The 21,728-nt window shown below is 39.7% G+C and overlaps 1 protein-coding gene across 2 annotated transcripts in view; it reads left to right on the forward strand.

The window, feature by feature from the left end:
* The window catches only part of MCC (MCC regulator of WNT signaling pathway), a 386,129-nt gene that overhangs the window by 47,026 nt on the left and 317,375 nt on the right, over window positions 1-21,728 (forward strand). The window lies entirely within an intron of this gene.

The raw sequence follows: 21,728 nt of genomic DNA on the forward strand, positions 1-21,728 counted from the left end.
TTTCTTTCTTTCTTTCTTTCTTTCTTTCTTTCTTTCTTTCTTTCCTTTCTTTCTTTCTTTCTTTTCTTTTCTTTCTTTCTTCCTCCCTTCCTCCCTCTCTCCCTTTCTTCTTTCTTTCTTTCTTTCTCCCTTCCTCCCTCCCTCCCTTTCTTTCTTTCTTTCTTTCTTTCTTTCTTTCTTTCTTTCTTCCTCCCTTCCTCCCTCTCTCTCTCTCTCTTTCTCTCTCTCTTTCTCCCTTCTTTCATCTGTCTATCTTTCTGCTTGCTATCCTTAGAGTGCTTGTTGCTGCAGGACTGCAAGGTGCCCTGCCCATTTCCGGGGAGCATGTTGCCGGCATGAAGAGGAGGGAAGAAGAAGTAGGAAATGGCGGCTCCTGCATCAAGAAAGAGAAGCTTTTCCAGGAAACTTCAGTGTTTCATTGGCTGCATAGTTAGTTCATTACATGGATGAGGCACAGTTAAACTAGTCCTGGGAGTAGGTTTTGTGAGGGGGCTATGTATGGCTCCCAGTTGGGAAGTAACAGACATTTTAAAGGAAGACAATGGCCTGCAGCTCTCAGATCTAGTTCACTTAGTGTTTGTCAGGCCACAGAGATTTCTAGTTTTGCTTCCTTTGTTGCTCTCATCTTCCGTGCTCAGCCTGATCCCGGTCCTGAGCTCAGGCAAGATGGAGATAAAAAGTGAGCCCTAAGTACTCTGGGCCTCAGCATCTGCTCAGGTTGGCTGCCTGACAGGCTCCAACCCGGTGCCCCAGTTCTGAGACCCTAGTCCCCACATTACATTGTGTCCTGGGCCTGACTCGCTGCCTTGGAAACCTCCCAGCCCTCAGTCTCTGGAGGACCTGGCCTGCCTACTCTCACTTGTTTCCCTTTAGGGAGAGAAATTCTATCTTTGAGCTTCTGCCTAATGGCTGGGGTTCCGCCTTCTGCTGACAGACTCACTTAGTGATGCCTCGGGCTTCAGAGCATCACCAACTCCCACGACACCAGATCCCTGGTTTGGCCTCCACCTACCAGTCCTCCACCACCACCACTACACATGCACACATACACACACAGACGCTTGATCAAAGCTATCATGGCTGAAACAATCAAATAGATATTCAAGACTCATAATGAAAAACAGCACTGTTTTGTCCATCCCTCCCTACTTGCAATTCTTTTCTGTTTAACACTTCTAACAGTTTTAGCTGTTTCTTCTCATTTGCCTCTATAATCTGTAATTTGCTTATATTGCTATTTCTTCCATTCAGTTGTAGATATTATATATTGATTTTCAACAAGGAAATGTGGATCCAGTGCCCTCCCCAAATACACACCAACTTCCCCTTTATCCAATCTCCTAATCTTAATTTTTGGTTAGATCAACATTCAGATTTCTTGCTACATAAGAAAAGAATCAGCTGTCTTGCTTATGCCACTTTTACTTGGTCACTGGTTCTATGCAGCCAAACCCATATACCATGTTTCTGTCTTCCTTGTGAACAGCCTCTTGTTGGTGGATCCCTCCTCCAGTGGCTTCCTGAGAAAGCATCCATGATAGACCAGTGTTTTGAGAAACATCTTAATTCTGCCTTTGCATTTGATCGATAGTTTGGGCATAGAATTTGAAGCTGGACATTATTTTCTCTAGGGATTTTGAAGTGATTGTCCCGGTGTCTTTTGGCACCCAGAATTGCTATTGAGAAAGTAGGTGCCATTATGACTCCCAATCCCTTGTATGAGACCTGCTGTTATTTCTCTTTTTCTTTCCTGGAAGCTTTTGGAATCCTCTTTGCCCAATGTTCTGAAATTTCATGCTGATGTGTCTTCGTATAGGTGTAGGTCTTTTTTTTTTTTTTAAATCCATTTTGCTGATCCCATGAAGGACCCTCTCCTATGGAAACAGATAGGCTTCAGTTCTAGGAAATTAAAAAGTATCAATGGTAATTTCCTCCCTTTCAGCTTCTCTGTCATATTTTGGGAACTGCTATAATTTGGACATTAAATATTCTAAAATTATCTCCTCATAATTTTACTTTGTCTCTCATATTTTCTCATTCTTTGGTTTTTACTCTTAGTATTGCAGCTCTATTTTCTTGGAGATTTTCTCAACTTTACATTTCAATCTTTTATTTATTTTTTTATTTTTAAAGATTTTTTATTTATTTATTTGAGACAGAGAGAATGAGAGAGAGAGAGCACATGAGAGGGGAGAGGGTCAGAGGGAGAAGCAGGCTCCTTGCTGAGCAGGGAGCCCGATGTGGGACTCGATCCAGGGACTCCAGGATCATGACCTGAGCCGAAGGCAGTCGCTTAACCAACTGAGCCACCCAGGCGCCCTACATTTCAATCTTTTAAATTAAAATTTAGTTTCTGCTTTTAATTTCCAAAGGTTTTTTTATATTGTTATTCTGTGAGTGTTCTTTTTAAAACTTCCTATTCTTGTTCCATGAATATTATATCATTGTTTAACTCCATATTATTTTATGTTAGATGCTCTCTTCGAATATCTAGTTGTTGTTGGCTGTCTCTTCATATTTAAGAGTAAGGCACAATAAAGCTGATTAGAAGGTATGTGAGTGTGTGAGTGTGTGTGTATGTGAGTGTGTGTGTGTGTGTGTGTGTGTCTTTAGGGGAGGAAGACTGTTTGGCCAGTGGGCTTCACTAAACGATGATCTGAGAGGGCTGTTTCATTGGGTGATCCATCCCTCCCCTGCCCAATATATACACAGGTATTTTCCTTTGGCCCAGGTAGTATCTCCAGAGGGACATCCTTCAGTCTCCTGTCTGGATGTTATAAAGCTAGTAACAAGGGTTCTCAGAGCTGAGTGGGGGAAAAGGAGCCAATGGTCTTATCATTCAACATGTGGACTTTCCCTTAACTCCCCAATTTCAGGATGACACTCTTATCCTCTGAATGGTTGCCCAAAATCCAGAATCAATTTGGGATTAACTACTGTAGAGGGTAAACGTCTGGTTTCCTTCCTGGGTTGGGGAAGATAAATAGGGATCCAATGGCTCCTTACATACACTTTCAACGAATCCACCTGTTTGGAGCTGTACGTGTACTGTCTGGCTCTCCTGTCCACAGTGTTGCTTCACTATGTCTCTTTGCTGCACTAAATCCACTCATTTGTTTGCTTTGCAACTTCTGAAATGTAGTTCTAATCTTCTGTTCTTGCCATTATACAATCAATTCTCATTATTTGCAATAATTGTGTTCTATGAAGTTGCTTTACACGCTGAATTAATAAACACTGAACCATTGTTCCAAGGAAATATAGGGTTAGGCACCTGTGAGTCTCATTAATTCATCAATATGGAACCTTGTATTATGTGTATTTCTGTTTAAAGAAACCTATTTAAAACATTATTGGGGTGCCTGGGTGGCTCAGTCGTTAAGCGTCTGCCTTCGGCTCGGGTCATGATCCCAGGGTCCTGGGATCAAGTCCACATTGGGCTCCCTGCTCGGTGGGAAGCCTGTTTCTCCCTTTCCCACTCCCCCTGCTTGTGTTCCCTCTCTCGTGGTCTCTCTCCCTGTCAAATAGATAAATAAAATCTTAAAAAAATATATATATATATATTATTGATTTGTTAATATCAAAGTCATGGCCAACAGTACTGGAATGTATGCCTGAGTGAAGCGGATCCAATACATGCATTTTCTCCATAAGGTGCATCACAGCCTTCTTGTGCTCAGGCACTCTAGACAGTACTTCTGCACCGTGCCTGGAGGACATTTTAGACAACAAGATCACCAACAAAAAACACAGCAAGCCCGATGCAAGGCTCGGTCTCAGGACCTGGAAATCATGACCTGAGCAGAAACCAAGAGTTGAACGCTCAACCGATGGCACCATCCAGGCGCCCCGCTGAGTTAACATTTCTAATTCTACTGTATTTGGTTTTGGATTAGTTGCTTGAATCTTCTGGCAATAATAAAACTTACTTTGCAGCATTGTTCTGAAGATTAAATAAGGTAAGCAACAGCTATAAAACTCTTAACACTTTGCCAGGTGCATCATGCATTGTCAAGACATGCTAGTTCTTTCTCCCCTTCACCAGATGGGCCAGGCTCAAGGTGCCTTTCAGCAGACCTAATGATGGCACTTGGCTCCTAACCTCACTGAGATTCTCTGCAGGCAGGCCAGGCCTTCTGCTTGAACCTGCTGGTACTATATAGCAGGGACCTTCAATTCTCTATGTCAGATGCACAGCCTCAAACTTAAAAGTAATCTTCACTTATTTTATTTCTTATTTGCTTTTCTATGAGTGAAAGTTATTTTTTAAACATTATTCTGAATGAGTAGCCAGCTATATTTAGATGATTTGAAAAAAAATGTGGTTTAATTATGCTTTCACTAGTGGGTACAGATGGAGACTACATATGAGATTGTAGAGAATTATTTTTATTACTGGTTCAGAGGAGAGGGCAGAGGACCATGATAGAGTGTAAGCTTGAGGAAAATCTGCATTACATTTACATAGGCAAGAGTTTATTATGTCCTAACAGAATAGGTCTGCTTTGGGTAATTTTAGAAAATTCCCCAATGGGGCTAGAATCATTAATCCATGATATAAGTGAATTTCTGACTGCCTTGATTTTTCGATTAAAATCAGATCTCCATGGGGCACCTGAGTGGCTCAGTCGGTTAAGCGTCTGTCTTCGGCTCAGGTCATGATCCCAGGGTCCTGGGATAGAGTCCCCAGGCTGGCTTCCTGCTCAACGGGGAGTCTGCTTCTCCCTCTCCCGCTGCCCCTCCCCCCTGCTCATGCGTGCGCGCGCACTCTCTCTCTCAAATGAATAAATAAAATCTTTTAAAATATTAGATATCCATATGCAGCATGATCTTAAGCTAGCAACTCCTTTCCTTCATCTGGGAGGAAATAAAATGGTATAGAGCTGGATGCTAAGATGTAAATTGCGGGGAAGATATCTGTAATTAACTTAAAAAGTACTATTTGTGTTTAGCTTCACCATAATTTTTCAGGATAAACAAATTGCACAATAGTGCAGGCAAGAAGTAAGGCCTTTAACAAGTGTAAATGTTTTTTTCCCCAGTCTCATTTTCTAAGATGAACCTGTGAACTTTTAATTTATACATTGGTTTGGAGTAATTAGCCCCTGAATTGTCTAGATTTTGAGACATAATTATTTAGAAAAAAGATAGACCATGGAGAGCATCCTGGTTTTCTGGAATCATCAGAAGAAAAATGATACCCTTCACTGAAAATCATACAATGATGCTCAAAAGGAAAATATAACATAGTCATGTAGACATATGCTAGGTACTTGAAATATTTATAATTTTTTTTTTGTTTTGCAAAAACCACAATATATTTTGTATGACTCTTTTCCCCCTAAATCACTTTGCCTGGTAGGTTTTGAGCACTTTTTTTTTATCTTTACAAAGTTTGGAGAGTGAAAAGAATTCAAATTCTCTCCAACTACCAGGTAATTAAATCTTTTAAAAATCTCTTCTATACTGTTGTCCATATTACATAAGTCACCTACAGAAGATTAAGTAATGAGTTTTGGGCAATCAAAGTGAACTGTTGTCCAGGCCAAGTGTGAATTGCAAGCTACTAAAATCTCTTGGCAGGATAACAACCGGAATAATCTGTAAGCTGATACATGGTAAAGAGGCATCTGATTTTCCTCTTGGCAAGGTGCTGGATGCCAAAGCTAAGCTCCTTGGCTCACTTTTCTCTGACACTGCTCTTTAGATACCAGGATTCTGACTGTTGCTGCAGACCTGGTATGTAGCTTTTAAAAAAATGCTTTGTACGTGTACATGAATCAAAATTCACAATGTGCTGAAAAGGATAGGTGGCAGAGTAAGTTTCTGTCCCGTTGCTGTCTTCCAGACACATTCCCCGCCCCCCCCAGAGGCAGTCCCTGGTAAGGGTTCCTTAGATGTCCCTCCAGAGATAAGCTGTGCATATCAAGGGCACACAGACACATTCTGCTTCTTTTATACCTATGGTCATATAACGTACACACTGAACTGCTCCTGCTCTTTTTAAAACTTGACCTATTTTGGAGATTGTGCCATCATTATTTAGAGCTGCCTCATTCTTTTTAAAGGCTGTTAAGTATTCATTGCAGCGTATAGATGGACTTTATTTACCACACCCTCACTGGTGGATGTTTATGTGATTTCCAATCTTTTGCTAATACAAACAGTGCTGCATTGGATGAATCTGTACATTGATTGTTTTGCCCACATCAGCATATCTGTGGGATAGATATTTCTAGAAATAAAATTGCTGGTCAAATGATATATGCATTTTTCATTTTGACAAATGCTGCCAAGCTGGAGTATACCTGGTATAAGTTATCTGCCCACTGGCTGAGTATGAGAATGGCATGTGCTTTGTAAGTCCTAGACCTGGCCTTTGTCATTGAGGGTTGTATTTTTCTGAACCTGGTCACAGGCCAGAGCCTTTGGGCTCACTTATGTTACATCAGTGACTTTCCGTCTGTGATCAGGACTCATTTTCCAACACTCCGGGACACTGTATTCTATCCCAACCATTTGAAGGCATTGCTTACAGCCTTAATAGGAAAGAGACATATTTCTGTGTTTCCTCATAGATGCAGGGATCAGGGGGAGGTGCTGAGGCTTGAACGCCCCTGAGTTTTGGTAATGTGGAGGCAATGGAGAGGTTAGTTTATTTTCCTTGGTTTGAAAATCACCATAGGAGGGAACCATCCCAGCCTTCAGGAAAGAAACAAACGGGAGTTTTGACCTTTAAAGCTACAGTGTTGTTGGTGTCTTACCATTATCATTCACCACTGACCACTCTCCCTGCTGAGCACACAGCACACGCTCACCCCAGGGTCTGGCTCCCTGCCACCTGGGGGGAGGGGGGACTTGCATCCCTGTCCGCCTGCTACTTCCTCCCCTTCTCTTCCTCACCTGCATTTCCTCTCCTTCTTATCCAAACAGCTTTTTATGATGCCTGTTGGAACTTAATCACTTCTCCCTAAGCCACTGTCATAACACGGCAGGTCCAGGCACAAACCAGGGCGAACTCTCTTTGATTCTTCTATCTATAGATCTCCCTTCTGTGCTTGCTCTTTTATCGTCTGTGATGTAGTTTGTATTCCAAACTTCTAAAACGTAAAGAGCCCTTTTTGTTCAGTTATATGAAGCACCTAGTTCAGTGTTATATTTTAATCGTAATTTATATTAAAAAATATATGTATATATTTTAGAACTGTAGTTCTCCATACAATTTGAGTAAATTTAATTCAACAAACCGACCCTAAATGCTTGAATTTCGTCAAGTAAGTATAGCTTTTTCTTCTGTTTTAAGTCTACTTCCTAATTCCAAGTAGCGAAAAAAACAAAATATTTTAACTTAAATATATTTATAACTACAAAACTATGATGACATTTCTGTGGGTTGTTTCCCCAATATGGTGTTCACTAATCCTGAACATAGACTTAAATGTTGCCATGTATACTTGCTTTCCTTGGAATGATCTGTCCAGGTGAACAACATGGGGGAGCTGCCACGGACGCTAGCATTATTACTATTTGGTACCATTCCTCACAACCTCTGTCGCCATGGAGTAAGGGATTGCTTTAGCCACATTCATGATACCTAGAACAGTGCTACCCAACTACCCACAGACTAGTGCTTTTCTTACCTGACTGCAACAAAGTAAGTACAGGAATTGGAAATAAGTGTTCAGAAATCTTTATATCAATCTGACAGAGTTGAATCTAATTTTTTAAATTGAGCTTATATTTTTTCTATGTCCTTTTAAAATCTTTTTTCCCCCTAAACACTCACTTTATTTCATTCCGCAAAATACAAATCTATCACAGATTAGGCTTTTGAAAATAATCTAGAAAATTCCTCAAATTTTAATGACTGTCTAGCTTGTAAGGCAGATGCATTGCTCTAAAAGTCGCCGCCTTGGCTTGCTTTCATAGTGTGACAAGTGTGATATCCTCATGTAAAACTTCAGGAAATGAGACACAATGACAGAATTCTCGCCTGCGGCTGCTGCGTATCCCAAAATTAAATCTTTCCCTTCTCATTTCTGTCATCAGACTATGAGGCCTCATCTGCTTTTCATGATATGATATTCTAATTAGAATCTGAGAGAGTGAGTGGAATAAGAGAAAATTAGTCATGAAAAGAACATTGCATTTTCTTACCCTTCAAAGAAAAGTGCAGTAACATTTCCTCTCATGTTATTTTTCCTTTAGTGCCATTTTCTAAAACTGAAGTACTTTGGAAGATACTTAGGAGAATTTTAACACAGTGGATGTGTGCTCAGAAAAAGTTCTCTGTGGGGCGCCTGGGTGGCTCAGTCGGTTAAGTGTCTGCCTTCGGATAGGGTCATGATCCCGGAGTCCCCTCAGGGTTCTGTTCAGTGGGGAGTCTGCTTCTTCCTCTCCCTCTGCTCCTCCCTCCTGCTCCTGCTCTCTCTCTCTCTAATAAATAAATAAAGTCTTAAAAAAAAAAAAAAATCCTCTGTGTGCTGCATGTTATTTTATTTTTTTTACTCTTTTAAAATTTAAATTCAATTAATTAACATATAGTGTATCATTGGTTTCAAAGGTAGAATTTAGTGATTCATCAGTCTTATATAACACCCAATGCTCATCACGTCATGTGTCCTCCTTAATGTCCATCACCCAGTTACCCCATCCCCTCACCCACCTCCCTTCCAGCAACTCTCAGTTTGTTTCCGAGATTAAGAGTCTCTTATGGTTTTGTGCTGGATGTTTTTAAATGCTGGTGGAGAGTATGTAAAATAATAATATTTGGGGAAATTTGCAGGTGTTACCATGTCAGCCTCAGGTAAGGTTTGGGTTTTTGTACCAGCCAAAGTACAACCAAGGAGCCAAAATAAACATTGACAATATTGCCTGTTCTTTTTTTTTTTTAAGATGTTATTTACTTATTTATTTGGGGGGTAGGCAGAAGGAGGGAGAGGGAAAGAATCCCAAGCAGATTCTGCACTGAGCCCAACGCGGGGCTCAGTCTCACGACCCCAAGATCATGACCCCGAGATTGTGATCTGAGCCGAAACCAAGTCAGAGACTTAACCCACTGAGCCACCCAGGCGCTCAGCAACATCATGTGTTCTGAGTGACAACATTGACCCACGCAGCAAGCGTTAGCTGTGCACGCAGAGTTGATAGGGGTTAAGGGGTCAGTCATAGAGGTCCAAATGACGTTTGAAGCAAGAACTGAGAGGGGTGTTACATGGTGGAGAGAATGAGACCAAAAGACAGAGGATGGGAAAGGATGGGGATAGGCGGGAGGCCACCAGGCTGGCTGGGCCTTGAGGCTCCTGGTGGCAGGCTCTGTGGGTGGAACCACTTACATTTACAAGGGCCAGGGGTCAAGTACATGTTTGGAACCTAGCATAAAAAATTTATTAGCTTTGGTTATTTGATTGAAGAGCACTTGATGAAAATTTTTGCTTTATCTTCTATTACCACTTCCAGCAACTCTTTTACATTGGAAAAAATAAATAGTTACAAGTTTATCATTCACAGCAGGTTGTGAGTCCTTTATATGTTAAAAATATGTAATATGAATCTTTCTGCCTTGATGAAAAAATGTGGGTGCAGTTGTCTTTTTATGATTATGGTGTTATGTGTATGCTGTAATTTCCCCATAAAAGTGTGACCTAAAAAAGATCTGAAAGGATAACTATTCTGGAAGTATTGTTAAAATACACTTAGAAATAATTTTTTAAAAAGTGGAACACTTCCCCAAATCTTTTATTGCCCCCAAATTTAAATCTCTGCAGTTTTTTCCAGTGTCCTCTCATTCTAGATCTTTCAGACGTGACTGTCTTGCCTAATTTTTGGATCTGGGAGGAACATTTATATATTAAGAACCACTTACCCATTTGTCATGCTGACCATTATTGCTAGAATATTCAATTAGTAAGGACTTACTGAGTGCTTACCGGGAGGTTCTATGTCTGTCACTGAGATCACAGAAGAGGTGCCCTTTGTTCATTCATTCATCCACCAACCTGTTTAAGCATGGTGCCAGGAGCTTAGGACAGGTCCCGTTTTACAAGGAACTGATAGACTTTGTAAAATGGAGATACATCTTTTAAAGGTATTATGAGGAATAAGTGAAATAATGTTTCTAAAGCACCTGAAACAGATATTCTGAATGAGTATTTTCCCCCAGGAATGGCAAAGATAGCTTTTAAGAAATTTTTGCAAATCATTGTGAAGATAAGCTGAATCTTGCTTAATACTGAATGTTAATTTACTGATTAAAAAAATCCAAGGGGCAAACACATTAAAATATTTTCTTCTTCTGGAATATCAATAGGAAACACCAAATTGAGGGATTGCCAAAACAATGAAGAGTAAGAGTATTAGAAATCAGTCACATGTAAAAGAATTATAGAAGAGCTTTTAAAAAAATATGTAAAAGTAATACTTTGTTTTCAGATGCTTTCTTCTTGAATGTTGGCTGTTAGTCACTCTTGACATTTTACCTGGAGAAGGGGAGACCATCATGTCAGTGACTGATCTTGGCTGTTCATTATTTCTGTGAACTCTCAGGAAGTTCAGTCTGAACATTAGAGTTAATATCACAGTAACTCAAGTCTAAGAAGACAAATCTGGTGCTTCCTCTGGAAACATACACATCCTTCCACCTGCCCCCTGAAGTCTGATAAATCTTGCAACTACAGTTTTTTGTCAATTGTAGTGTATTGGACATGAATTTGAATCTGATCGGATTTCCTTATGCAAAAGGTGGGCATTTTTGTGTATGTCTTCTGAATAGAAGTGATTCCAAAATTGGAAAATCAGCTGCAAAGAAAACCTACAGATTTATGACACAATGTTTTTTCTGTATTCAGGGGAAATGCCTCCAGTTTCATAATTCTTTCTTTACCTAGAAGTAATAACTGACATTTGTAACAATTTCCTTGCTTGACTGATACTATTGCCTGAAGCTTTTTGAGGATATTGTACTCTTTTTTATTTTCCCAGTGCTATTCAATAGAACTTTTTGCTATGACAGAAATGTTCTATATCTGTGTAGTGCAGGGTGGTAACCACTAGCCACATGTGGCTTTTGAGTATTTGAAATGTGGCTATTGAGTTTCCATAACTGAGAAAATGAATTTTTTAATTGTATTTAATTTTAATTAATTTAAATGTAAACTTAAATAGCCACCTGTGTGTAGTGACTACCGTATTGAACAGTGCAATTCAAGATAAATATTAATATATATTAATTCACAAGAGTTAAAACAGGTTTCAGCATAGACAATATTGAGGAGCTTGGTAGCTGGAGATTCTGGTTTTGCAAAAGTTTTTTTTTTTTTTTGAGGGTGGGGAGGGGTACAGGGAGGGGGAGAGAGAGACTCCAAGCAGGCTCCATGCTCAGCATGGAGCCCAATGTGAGGCTCAATCTCACAACCGTAAGACCATGAACTGAGCTGAAATCAAGAGTCAGACACTTAACTGACTGAGCCACCCAGGCGCCCCTGGTTTTGCAAAAGGTTTTATCTCAATATTCCATTGGGTGTCTTGATCTCAGCTCAGATCTTGATCTCAGGGTCATGAGTTCAAGCCCTGAGTTGGACTCCACACTCGGTATGGAGCCTACTTAAAAAAAAAAAATTCCATTGGATGTGAAATAGGGAGAAGCAGGCTCCCCACTGAGCTGGGAGCCCGATGCGGGACTTGATCCCAGGACTCTGGGATCATGACCCGAGCCGAAGGCAGTCTCTTAAACAACTGAGCCACCCAGGCGCCCTGGATGTGAAATTTCCAAAAAAAATCTTTATAATATAAATTAGATAATGAAGTGTTTCTTCTTTCACTCTTGACTTTTGTTTTGTCTTTCCTATTTTCCCATATTTTTTTCAAGTTGGTAACCTCAACCAAAAGCATTTTTCAGATATAATAAAAATTAGGCCAATAGCTTCATCATTTCTAGCTGTATGTTCTTATGAGTGAGAGAGACAGACGAGAAGAGAGAGGGAGAGAATGAATGAGTAGGCTCAACTTTTAGCCAGCCTCAGTGTTTATTACTGCAGCTGACTTGGCTTTAAGACCATAGTGGGAGGTCCAGTATGATTCCACTTAATTTCTTAGAATGCATGTCATATGCTGTTTTGTTTGTTATGGTATTTCTTTTTCTTTCATGGCTTTTCATGATCTCATTCCATGTGTTTACAAACTACAACTGATCTTTTCAAAATTTTTTAATTAAAAAATATTTTGACATAAAATTAATATACAGGGTTATATTAGTGTCAGTTGTACAACATAGTGATTCAACAATTCTATACCCACCTCACCTCTGGTAACCACCAATTCTATACAGTGCTCATCACCAGGAGTGTGCTCTTCATCCCCTTCACCTATTTCCCCCATCCCCCTACCCACCTCACCTCTGGTAACCACCAGTTTGTTCTCTATATTTAAGTCTTTTTTTGTTTGTCTTTTTTTTTTAAGTTTGTTCATTTGTTGTTTCTTAAATTCCACTTATGAATGAAATCATATGGTATTTGTCTTTCTCTGTCTGACTTATTTCACTTAGCATTATACCCTCTGGGTCCATCCATGTTGCTGCAAATGGCAAGATTTCATTCTTTTTTTATGGCCAAGTAATGTTTCATCTTCTTTAGCCATTCATCGATTGATGGACACTTGGGTTGCTTCCATATCTTGGCTATTGTAAATAATACTGCAGTAAACATAGGGGCATATATATCTTTTCAAATTAATGTTTTGTTTTCTTTGGGTAAATACCCAGTAGTGGAATTACTGGATCATATGGTGTTTCTTTTTTTAATTTTTTGAGGAACATCCATGCTATTTTTCACAGTGGCTTCCCCAGTTTGCATTACCACTAACAGTGCACACAGGTTCCTTTTTCTCTACATTCTTGCCAATACTTGTTATTTCTTGTCTTTTTGATTCTAGCCATTCCGACAGCTATGAGGTCATAACTCATTGTGGTTTTGATTTGCATTTCCCTGATGATAGTGATGTTGAGCATCATTTCATGTATCTGTTGGCCATCTCTATGTCTTCTTTGGAAAAATGTCTATTCAGGTCTTCTGCCCATTTTTAAATTGTATTGTTTGTACAACTAACCTTTTTAAAAAAATTAAGATAGAAATTTTTAAAAGGAGCTGGGATGCATTTATCCATAGCAGTGTCTCTTTGCCTTCCTCTTTAACACCAAAGCACTGTTTTATTTTATTTTTTAAAGATTTTATTTTTAAGTCATCTCCACACCCAACGTGGGGTTTGAACTCACAACCTCAAGACCAAGAGTCGCATGCTGTACTGACTGAGCCAGCCAGATGCTCCCCCGAAGCACCATTTTATATTGTAGAACATGTTTATTCCCCTAAAGGAAGTTGTTTGTTGATTAACTGAAGACTATATTTGCCAATTTGCCTTCTCATATATATAACATTTCAATTAAATGGAATATTTCCAATCAGGGGCTTCTGGTTGATCAAAAGCAAATGAAAAAATTACTCATACATTCATCATTTATTTATGATCACCTATTATATGCCAGGTACTGTTCTTGGTAATGGGAATACAATGGTGAACAAAACAGACAAAATTCTCATCCTCATGGAGCTTAAATTCTAGGAGAATCCTTTTTGTTTCCACTCCCATAGACAATTTTTCTAAAATACCTATTTCTCTTCGTCTTGCAAGTATATCACGATCTAGTGTGTTTGGTTGGTTTTTATTACTAAGATTTCTGAGTTGCCTTGAAGCCCTCATTCCTCAGTACTACTAGTGTAGAACCAAAGTTCTACTCTGATGCACTTAGGGAGCCTTTTAGCAAATACTGATGCGCTCATCCTGCCCTATCCTGATTTAGTTTTCAGCCATGGGGCATGAGCTTCAATATGTTTTAATCACCCCAGGTGATTATGATGTGCTGCCAGAGTTGAGTACTACCAGCATAGAAAGGCTTGAGGGATATGCAGCTAGCATATACACCAGAAGATATTTTAAGACCTAATGATACCAACTTGTTTTGTTTTGATTTGTGATTGCAAATTAAGACGTACAAGAAGCAAGGGAGAAATGGGATTGAAGGTTCTTTGTACCGAAAATCTAACATTTTATTTACCTACTCATTAATTTATTTAGCATCTATTATATTTCAGGTGTTAGGGTTTTGAAGATGAACAAAGAATGAGCCCTGTTCTCTATGAATTTATAATCTAGTAGGGGAGTTCACAAACTTTTTCTGTAAAGGGCCATATAGTAAATATTTTTGGTTTTATGAGCCACATAGTCTCTGTTGTAACTATCCAACTCTGCTGTTGTAGTGAGAAAGCAGCCATAGGCAATACGTAGACAGAGTACTGCGTTCCAGTAAACTTGATTTACAAAAACAGGCAATGGTCTGGATTTGGCTGCAGGCCTTAGTTGCCAGCCTTTGATCCAGTAGAAGAAAGAGAAAATAAATCGATAATTACTGTAGAGTGGAGTATGTGATCAAAGCGAGCACAGGTACTTCAGTAACACAGAGAAGGGACATTGAATAGGCCGGGGGTTTACCTGAGAGACTTAAGGAAGGTCTTGGAGGAGATGCTGTTCAAGTGGATTATAAAGCACAGGTGGGAGTTTGAAGAAAGGGAAAAGAAAGGATGCCCTAAACAGAGGGACAAACATGCAGAGCATGGGCATCTAAAACAGCACTGCCTCTCCTGGAAACTAAAAGAAATCCAGTGGGGCTAGAACGCAGGGTGCATGCTTGGGCAGGAAGATAGGGTGAGGAGAGAGGCTGGGCCATATTCTGATGGGCCTTGGCTAGGACGTGAGAAACATCAGGGGTGGAGCTGAAAGTCTTGGGGGAGGAGCAAATAAAGGATTTTAAGCAGGCAAGAGTAATTTGGTGGCTGCCCGTTGGAAAGGAGAAGATGCAGTAACTGTACTACTGTGGTAAATCAGATGGAAAATGGCAAGTGGCAAGCGTTTCTGGGATGGGATGCATAGGAGCGCTGTTTAGACTACAGAAATTTCTCGTCTTGGTGACTGCTTGCACGTGAGGACAGATGAGAAAGAAAGATCTCAGATAACTTCTAGATTTCTGGCTTGGGTGACCGGATGGTATAATCTATGTAGACGGGAGGAGGAAACTTGGGGAGGAGTAAAGATGATGAGTTCAATTCAGGACTTTGAGTTCAGAGTAAATGTATGACACCGAAACGTAGCTTCCCAGTAGAAAACGCATTGCTACTTAACAGGCCATGGAGATTTGGGAGTCGGCGTGCCTAGGGATAGATAAGGCCATACATTTAGATTAAGTCCCCCACAGAGAGCCTGTAAGGTGACCAAACAGACAGCAGTGGACAAGGCCTTGGGTAATATGCACATTTGGAACCAGAATTCTGAAGGAGCAGTCAAATCGAGGTGTGAGGAAACTGGAAGACGCTTGTTACCCAGGCTGAGGGGAGAAGTTTTGAGAAGGCCACAGGCAGGGCTGAGAAAAGTGTCTCTGGGGTTCTGTGGTATGGATACTTTGCAGAGAATAAAAGTGCGGCCATAGAGACGGGGAATTAGACTACGCTCCCCAGAAACTTAGCTCAAGTGTGGGCAGCTCAAACACTGCTGCTGGCGCTGTAAATTGGTAGATGTTTCTCAAGGGATGTTTGGAAAACTGTATTGAGAAATTTGACCATTTCACAACAAGTAATTCCACTCTTTTTTTTTTTTTAAAGATTTTATTTATTTATTTATTTGACAGAGAGAGACACAGCGAGAGAGGGAACACAAGCAGGGGGAGTGGGAGAGGGAGAAGCAGGCTTCCCGCGGAGCAGGGAGCCCGATGTGGGGCTCGATCCCAGGACCCCGGGATCACGACCCTAGCCGAAGGCAGACGCTTAACGACTGAGCCACCCAGGCGCCCCAAGTAATTCCACTCTTAAAAAATCATGTCAGGAAAAATAATCAGATGTTCTGTAGTTGGTAATGATGAACAAAATTTCCAAAATGACATTTGGGTCATCTAATTTGATTAATCCCAAGAGACATGCCCTGTAAGTGCTTACAGATATGAATGACATGGTTCATTTTAATTGTTTTACCCTTTGACCATGGCCTCAGACCAAATTTGTTCTGTTTGAGTTAGCTTTCTATGTGTTAGATTTTTTAAATTAAGAAATATTTAAAATACTGAACATTACAGAGTATATAAGGAACGCACACGTACCCATTACCCAGATTGAAAGGATGTTAACATTGTGTCATGTCTGCCTATGATTTTTTAATATGACATTACAGATCCACGTTAAATCCCCTTCCCCAGTCCGATTTTCCTCTCTCGCTCCCCACTTCACAGTTGATATTTATGCTTCCTGGTTTTGTTTTTATTACTTGCCTATGTGTAAATCCATATATAATTTATAGTGTTGTTTTACATATTTTTAAACTTTAGGTAAGTGCTGTCCTACTGTTCATATTATTCTTCAATTTGAGGTTTTTACTCACCACTCTTTTGAGATTTATTTATGATCATATATTGTACCTATATTTCTTTCAAAAACTTTATTCTATAGTGTTTCGTTAACTGACAGAACCTCAATTTATATATTCATTGTCTGTTGGTAGGCACCCGGACTATTTCTTGTGCACCTCTGTTCTTCAAGTTCCTCTCTTATTAAATGGAGCTAATGAGAGTATCAACCTCATAGGGGGGTTGACATTAATTAAAAATTAATTAATATATTAATTACATTAACTACATTAATTAATATATGTAAAACACTAGCTCAGACCCTGACACACAATAAGCATCCAATGTACATTAGCTATTCTTATCAGTATGACCATTAATATTATTATTAAACTCTCCAAATCTTTGCTGTCACACATATTGTGAATCTCTCCTTGTATCCATGCATAATTTTTTCTTTTTTTTTTTAAGATTTTATTTATTTATTTGACAGAACGAGAGAGCAGGAGAGCACTAGCAGTGGAAGTGGCAGAGGGAGAGGGAGAAGCAGGCTTCCCGCAGAGCAGGGAGCCTGATGTGGGGCTCAATCCCAGGACCCCGAGATCATGACCTGAGCTGAAGGCAGATGCCCAACTGATTGAGCCACCCAAGCACCCCCATGCATAAGTTTCTTTAGCATATACAACTAAAAGTTGAATTTCTGGTTGAAATGTGTGTTTAACTCTGCTATTTTGGATGTTGCCCATATCCTTTCTAAAGAGGTGGTACCATTTTTTCTTCCACCTACAACCCATGAAAGTTTCTTCTTCCTTGCCAACACTTGGTATTGTCAGACTGTCATTTTTGCCAACCCTCTTGGTATTGAAATGGTATTCCATTGTTTGCTTTAATCTGCATTTTCCTTATGTGTAGTGAGATTGAGATGAGAATCGTTTCACATATTTTTTGACCATTTGGGTTTTCTTTTACGTTAATTTTCTGCCCACTTTGCAATTGGGTTGTCATCTTTCTCTTATTGCATGGTAGGAATTCATTATATATTTAAATGCTAATCTTTTGTCTGTCATATCTTGAATTAAATTAATGACTTATTTGGTTTTTTAAAATTTGAAAACCTTACTTTTATCAAAGCACTTCATGGATGCGGTCAAAAAAACGAATAAAATGGTACAGAAGAGCTTGCAACAAAACACAAGTCTCCTGACCCACCTCCCTCCTCATGCCCATGCCCACTCCGCAGGGGTGGTTTCTTTCTCCCATTTGTGCTTTTAGTCCTCCTGATCATTTATTCCATAAGTGCTTGCACCTTGTATCCTGATACATCAAGGTGAACAATATCTCTGGGTTCTGTGCTGTGAAAGGTAAGGCTGGCCCCACTGTTCTCAGCCCCCTTCTCAATATTACCATTTGTCTTCCTGGCCAGCTGCTCCCATCTCTCTATGTTGCTGAAATTTGTTGAAATCCCTTATCTTTGAGGGATACACTCTTCTCTTTTTATCTTAACTATGGGTTTGTTAGCTTATTTCCTTATTTGTTCAGTTCTTCACTTTAATTATTTCACTCGGGAGCAATGATAAAAGGCAAATGTATTTGTTCCATCCAACCCCTATCCCCAGAAATTACCAGCAGTAGCCCGGAGCCTTTTTTTTTATGTCTTATTTATGGTTTTTCATACTTTGAATATTTATGGAACTGAAATTAGAGTCTTCTAAATTACATTTTTGTGTGACTCCAATTGAACAGTTAGGGGCAAAGTGAACTTTCAGACTTTTTTTGAGTTTTTTCATAAGCAACTCTTTCTGGCCTACCTACCAAAGGTGTCTGTTGAGAATTGTGACTAGAAGCATCTACTTCTTACTCAAAGTAATGACGGCATTTGCATAGCCTTTATTCCAACTGACTTTGGGATTTAGTATCATCGTGGGGAAGAATAATGTTTTTCTCTGCCTCTGAGCCTCTGAGATGTAAGCCTATCTTTTCCATTAGCTATTCCTGATGTTAGGCCATGAATTTCCCTGAATGATAAATAACTTCATTGAATTTTCCCTTCCTACTCAATTTCTTTTTAAGTTAAAGGGAGAAGAATAGCCAAGAGACAAAAGGCTTTTATATACAGAAAGTAATAGCTGTACATTGTGAAAACATGCAATTTTGAGCTAGAATCATCAATCTTCAGTCGTATTTTAATTTTGCTTCCTGGTGATTGGTGTTCTCTCCAGAACTAAATATTATCTGACTTGGCCAGTTCCTCTGTTGTAAATTGGAATCTGTTCCTTTCTTGCCTCATGGTAATATCCTCTGAAGATAAGATATGCATACATGAATATGAATAAATATGAAAAACCTTTTAGAGCAATTGTAGAAATGATTAAAGTAAAAAATTGATTGGGAGGACATTTATTTATTTAGAAGAAATTTAGAGGTTAAAATGTTCACCACATTTTTGTGAAATTAACCAAATGTTTGCGGTGGTTATTGCTGGGTGGAGTGACTGCGTGTGATTTGTGTTTTCTTCTTTTCTGCTTGTCTACATTTTCTATAATAAATGAATGTATTTTCTGAAATAATATACAAAATTTTGGTTTTTTTTTTTTTTTTTAATTTAAGGCAGGTGCCTTCTGTGAGATATTGGTGTTACTGCAATGGTTCTCCACTATACTTTCTTGGTTTTGGACAACTGCTGCTTAGTATCTTAGTATCTCTTCCTCTGAGAAATGTTCCTGGCCTAGAACAGGGAAGCTGTCATTCTGCTCTGTCCCTAGGCTGCAGGGCTGTTGTTGTTTTTATGGTGTCCACAGGTCATTCATACTTAAAGGGCATCCCTTGTGCTGCCTTCTGTGAGAAAATACAAAGAGGTTTGTGTGGGGGCAATATCAAATCAACTGGGGACTCCCTTCAAAAGAGTGATCATTTTTTAACTTCTGAGAGTTTTATGAGTCAATCCATCAAAACGGCTGTCCTGGGTATCTGCTGTGTCCAGGGCAATGTGCGGGTGCTGCACAGATCTTAAGGGAGAGTGGTGCATGGCCGACACTGGCTTCCAGGAGCTTGTGGTCGCGTTGGGAAGATAAGACTGGGGTGTGGGAAAATAATAAAGAGAGAGAGAGAAATGCAAATTTAGTACAATTATCCCAAAATTGTCACGCAGCCGTACTTAGGCCCTAAGTGAATGGTGCAGGTGCTATATGCCATCGGAAGAAAGAGCTTGCCTGTGGGCCTGAGTGGGCTACAGGTCGCATGGAGTTGGACAGACTTGAGCTGAAAGTGGGAGCTACAAGGCTTCCTAAGGCCTGTACTCAGCGATCCTAGAATGTTATTTCTGGCACATGACATTGGTCAAAGCAAGTCACAAAGCCAACCCAGATTCAAGGGCAGGGAAATGGCCTCCGCCTATTGAAGGGAGGGATAGCGAAGGCACATTGCAGACGGGCATGGTCACAGGCGAGTGGAATTCCCTAGAGCCATTTTAAACAACCCTGCACCATGGCTTGCGGTAAAACTGATGCAAAGTTCCAGCTCTTGATATGTAAAGGAGAGCTTTGGGAATTTTTTCTCTCTTGTGTAATTTATCATGTTGATAACAAATTGTAATTTATTATTTCATCCGTATTTAACATAGAAGGTAATAATGTATAGGTGGATATGGTCTCTCTGGTTTAATATAAAAAGATTATTAATTAATGACCATTGATAATCAGGCTGCTCATATTAGTGCTGTCCTCACTTGTGTTCACCTGCCAAAATTTAGGTATCATTGACATCCAAGGTGCTGGATGATAGAATGGAAAGGGCAAGAGTGTTGGAATCAGAGCGATTCCAGATTTAGATTCTAACTCTGCTGCGTATTAGCTCTGTGACTCTTTCAGCCTCCTCGTCCTTATCTGTGAGGTGGGGTTAAATCGCACTGCCCTGGCCCGCTTGTCAGTTGTTATTGCTAGTTCTAGATCTCTATGCTGAAAGAATTTAGCTTTCATTCAGCCTTTAGAAACTAGTACTTCTAGTTAAAGATTATAATCTGACTTTATTTAGTGGAGTGCAGTGTATTTTGTTTTTGATCTTTTCTACCAGCCTCTCAGTGGCCCACACTTTTTAAAAATAAAAGTGTATCGTTACACATTCTCCCCTGAGTTGGGATTTCTAGAACACAAATTCTTTATTTAAGGCTTTTTTTTTTTCCGGTAGAATGAGGCTTCCTGAGCCTGGACAAAGTTGGGTTTCTCACCAGGGTGCCCAAATCTGTAAGTGGGCCACAGGCAGGTGGAAGGTCAGTCTCTGCAGATGGAGTGCTCCACTTAGTGAGGCAGTCCGCTCAGTTCAGTAAGCACTATTTTCCCCCTGAGCAGCTTGTGCTTAATTACTAAAGGCTTAATCATGAAACTGGGGCATTGTGAAAGATTACGATCAATAATTATAAAATAATCATAATAATGATTACCATTTATTGAGTGCTTAATATAGGCCAGGAACTGTGTTAAGTGCTTTACGTGCATTATGTCATTTATTCTCAGAACAATGCTCTGAGATATTTAAAACCTGAAAAATGACGTAGCAATTTATGAAAGTAGCATAGTATGTTGTAGAAGGTTACAGAATACAGGCAGGCAAGTGTAAGAGTGAAAACACCATTTTCCTACCATTCAGAAAATATTACTGTTAACATCTTTTTATGTGAACTTCTGGAATTTAGAAAACCTCTTTATTTTCTACCCAACCCAACTGTTAAGACTATTATCTGAAAATATAAAAAAGAAATTTCCATATTAGAAAGTAAAATTTTTATATTAGAACATTGGCCCTTTCTATTTGCATTACTAATGCTTTAGCAATCCTAAACATCCCTAAGGTTTTTTTTTTTTTAAGATTTTATTTATCTATTTGAGAGAGAGAGAGCACACATGTGGGCGGGGAGTTGGGTGGCAAAGGGAGAAGCAGACTCCCCGCTGAGCAGAAAGCCCCATGGGGGACTCCATCCCAGGACCCTGGGATCATGACCTGAGCCGAAAGCAGCTGATTAACCTACTGAGCCACCCAGGCGCCCTGACATCCCTAAGTCTTAGATGAAGCCAGCTGAATATTATGCTGTATTCAGGGAAGGGTAAAAAAGATAAGCATATAAGTGCATTAAAACAAAACACTGTTCCAGTGTATCAGTTAGTTGTTAGTCTTAGGGCTAGCTGCTGATGGGAAGGTGGAAAATGCTCAAAGAAAATCAGGAAAAACCAGAGGTGGGCAAGCACTGAGTAATGAAAGTTGGGGTTAAATAGTCTTTTAAAGAAGTGCTAAAATTCAC

The sequence above is a fragment of the Phoca vitulina genome, unplaced genomic scaffold (genome assembly GCF_004348235.1).
Source record: "Phoca vitulina isolate PV1807 unplaced genomic scaffold, GSC_HSeal_1.0 scaffold6, whole genome shotgun sequence".
Taxonomy (NCBI): domain Eukaryota; kingdom Metazoa; phylum Chordata; class Mammalia; order Carnivora; family Phocidae; genus Phoca; species Phoca vitulina.